This window comes from Petaurus breviceps, unplaced genomic scaffold, assembly GCF_028583685.1.
Source record: "Petaurus breviceps papuanus isolate PSGF00001 unplaced genomic scaffold, PetGlider_PUasm1.0 523, whole genome shotgun sequence".
Lineage (NCBI taxonomy): Eukaryota > Metazoa > Chordata > Mammalia > Diprotodontia > Petauridae > Petaurus > Petaurus breviceps.
This window is the reverse complement of record NW_027186356.1, coordinates 2,045,348-2,048,700: the sequence shown is the minus strand read 5'-3', so window position 1 is coordinate 2,048,700 and position 3,353 is coordinate 2,045,348. Positions and strand designations below refer to the sequence as shown.

At 60.1% G+C, this 3,353-nt stretch overlaps 1 protein-coding gene across 5 annotated transcripts in view; it reads left to right on the top strand.

Moving 5' to 3' along the window:
- Positions 1 to 906: 906 nt before the first annotated feature.
- Positions 907 to 3,353, top strand: part of ARID3A (AT-rich interaction domain 3A) — an 84,801-nt gene continuing 82,354 nt past the window's right edge. For 2 of the 5 annotated variants that reach the window (XM_069102039.1, XM_069102038.1), the window contains exon 1: positions 1,276 to 1,462. The gene's annotated coding sequence lies outside the window, so the exon portion shown is untranslated. Of the gene's footprint in view, positions 1,047 to 1,275; positions 1,463 to 3,353 lie in introns of those variants that run through there. The other 3 variants (XM_069102040.1, XM_069102043.1, XM_069102041.1) reach the window with 3 other exon arrangements.

Below are 3,353 nucleotides of genomic sequence, written 5' to 3'. Positions count from 1 at the left end.
CACCTCCCGTGTGTTAGCCATTGTTCTAAGTGCTTCTTACAAATACCATCTCATCTGACCCTTGGGACAAGCCTGGGAGGTGGACGCTATTATTAACCCCATTTTACGGATGAGGAAACTGAAGCACAGAAGGTAATTTTTTTTGCCAGGGTCGCACAGCTAATAAGTGTCTGACGTAGGATTTGAAGCTAAGAAGGAAACTTTTTGTGGAGAGACCTGTGCCTTTGGAGACAACTCTTCTGTACCTTAGTGTAGGACCCTGAGAAGCCTTTAAGTGGCTTGTAGATGGTCACAAGTAGGTTATATCAGTGGCAACACTTGAACCCAGATCTTTCTGACTTCAAGGTTGACCCCCTAAGACCACAAGACGTGGGAACCCGAGGATTGGTTGAGATCATTTAATCCAACCCGCACAGGGGCGAAACTGAGGTCCGGAGAGGGAAAGGACCCAGTAAAAGGCACCGCGGAGTCGGCCCTGGAATCAGGAATTCAGATCCGACTGGCGACACTAGCTGCATGACCCTGGGCAAATCTCTTAACCTCTCTCGGTCTCACTTTCCTTCTCCCTAAAGGGTGTTAATAATAGCATCGGCTTCCCAGGGTTGTCCTGATGATCAAAGGAGATAACGTTAGGTAAAGGGTTTAGCCCCGTGAAAGGCAAATAGTAGGTGCTTAATAAATGCAGGTTTCCTTCCCCTCTTCCTTCCCACTAGAATCCTGATGCTCCTCCCTCCCAGACCGACGCACTTTCCCCTACAACCCACCGGGCCCCAAAGCTGGATGGCCTTCGGGAGTCCTCCTCCCCCCTCCTCCTCCTCCTCCCGTTGTAACCCAATTGGGCACTTTGTAGACGGTCCCTAAACTGGGGGTTGGGCATAGGGAGGGGGAGGGGGCGTGTCCTCCGGAGAGACTTTAGTATCTTTCTTTTTTAAAAAATTTTTTATTATGATTTAAAGGGGCCGCAGCTCGGGATCCGAAGCCTCCAACCCCCTGTTGCCGGCCAGGCGGGGTGGGTCAGCGACAGCCCGAGGGGGAGCGGTGAGGAGGTGGGGGCGGTCACTGCGCGACCCCGGGGGTGGGGGGGGGGGTGGCTGGGGGGGCGGTCGCACGCCGCCGCAGCTCTGATTCAGAGGTTAGGAATTTGCATCTGATTGCCTCCGTCGCCCAATGATTCGTCCGCGGGGCGGGGAGCCCGCCCGGGGCCGCGGGTGGGGGGGACCTCCTCCCCCCTCCTCTCAGGCGAGACTCCGAGATCGGAGTCTCGCCTGAGGGGGGGGGGGGGGGGGGGGGGGGGTCGGGGGGGGGGCGTTGGAGAGCGCACGGTCTGCAGGGCAGGCAGGAGGCAGGCGGAGAGCGGCCAGGCCAGCCCGGGCCGGGAGAGCCGGAGTAGCCCAAGGGCGGCGCAGGACGGACAGACGGGCAGACGGACGGGCGGGCGGGGCATGAGCCGCTCCCGAGCACGGTAAGGCAGCCTCTTAGCGAGTCTGCGGGCGGGCGCCGCGGCGCGCCGGGACCTTTAAATCCGGGGATCCCCCTCCCCTGGATCGGCGATTGGGGGGGCGGTCTCCCCCAAAGTTGAGCTGGGGCGGAGCGGACCGCTGGTCCTTTAACTCCGGAACTCTTTCCCTCTTCTGCTCCCTCCGATCCTACCTGAGTAACCCGGCCTGGGGGCTCCAAGGGGGAAAGCGCCCCGAAGTTAGCAGGGTCTAGGGAAGCGGGAGGCTGGCCCTTTAAACCCGGAACTCTTCCCTCTCTATCCTCGCTCCCTCCGATCCTTCCAGGGTGATTGGGGGATGCTGGGCGGGGGGCAAGGAAGGCTCCCCGAAGTTACTCAGGGACGTAGGAAAGCGGATGGCTGGCCCTTTAAACCCGGAGCGCCCTTTCCTTGGGGTAATTAGGAAGAGCCCCCGAAGTTCGACCGGGGCCGGGGGTTGCTGGCCCTTTAAATACGGGACTTCCCTTCCTCGTGCAGCTGGCAAGGGCCCCCAAAGTTAAGCTGAGGTGGCTGGCCCTTTAAATCCAGGGCTCCCCACTTAGGGCAATTACAGGAGGCTTCTCTTGTCTCCCCTCCTCCGCCACAGCAAACACCCCGCTGAGTCGGGCTGGCAAAGACACGGAGCTGGGGAGGGGAGGGGCCCCCAGGCAGTATCCCCAATCTCCGGTACCCCCACTGTGCAGTGTGGCCGGGGCTGCTCGGACCCGGGGAGGCGCCGGGGCCTGGGCTGGTGCTGCTGCTGCCGCTGCCGCCACCGCTCCTCCTCCGCTGCTCTGAGCGGAAATCCTGTCCCCCGGGCGGCCGGGCCGAGCCGAGCCAGACTGGGGACTGGGGGGTGGGGAGGGGGCTGTGCGTCCCTCCTCGGAGGGGTGGCGTGGACGCTGTCTCTGGGATTCTTCCCCCTGGGCTGCCCCGGGAGAGAGGCAGACACGCCGTCTTCTTCATCTTCCTCCTTCTCTTCCTCCTCCTCTTTCCCCCTTTCTGCCTCCCCCCCCGGGGCTGGGGACTCCTGGGTCCTCTAAGCAGCCCCCCACCCCACCCCCATCCCTGGATTCCAGGCGCCTCTGTGGCTCCCAGGCACGGGCGGGGCATGAGCCAGGACTGGGTGGCCGGAAAGGGGCAGGAACCCCCACCCCCTACTGCAGAGCAAAGGTGGGGGGAGAATGGACCTGGTCGGGAAACATCGATTGCCCCCGGCCTGGCCCCCGATGGCGGAACCAGGGGTGGAGTGTGTGTATGGGGGGGGGGGCAGCCTGGCTCACACTCGCACACAGAAGCTCACACTCACATATCTCTATCACACCCTGATCCGCTCCGCCACAAAGAGATACACAACCGCGAAGCTTACTTTCCCATCCATAGACACCAAGTCACTGCCTTTTACTCAATCCACAAGTATTTATTCAGCCGGTACTAAGTGCCGGTGCCCTCTAATCGCTGAGGATACTGAGGAATTAGCAGCTCCAGCCCTTGCCCTCAAGCAGCTTACGTTCTTTAGAGGAAACCTCTTGGCAACATAAATCCGGTAAATACTGGTTACCATATGGAGATACACACGGCGGCCAACTAGAAATGCAAATCGGTTCTTTCCAAGAAGTTTGAACAAATCGGGCTTTGGGGTTTTTTTTCTTTCTCTCTTCTTCATTTCTTTTTCAGTTTCCTTTCTTCCCTACAAAGCTTCCCATCAGAGGCTGGGGCTACCCCTTCCCCTTCTGGTCTCTCCCCTCCCCCACTTTGGAGGCCTCTGTCCAGGGCCTGCAGCCTTGCACAACACTTTAAATACTGGGTTTTGCAAGGGTCCAGGGGCCCCAAGCCTCTGCTCTGTAGAAGACCCAGATGTAGTTGGGGGTGGGAAGCA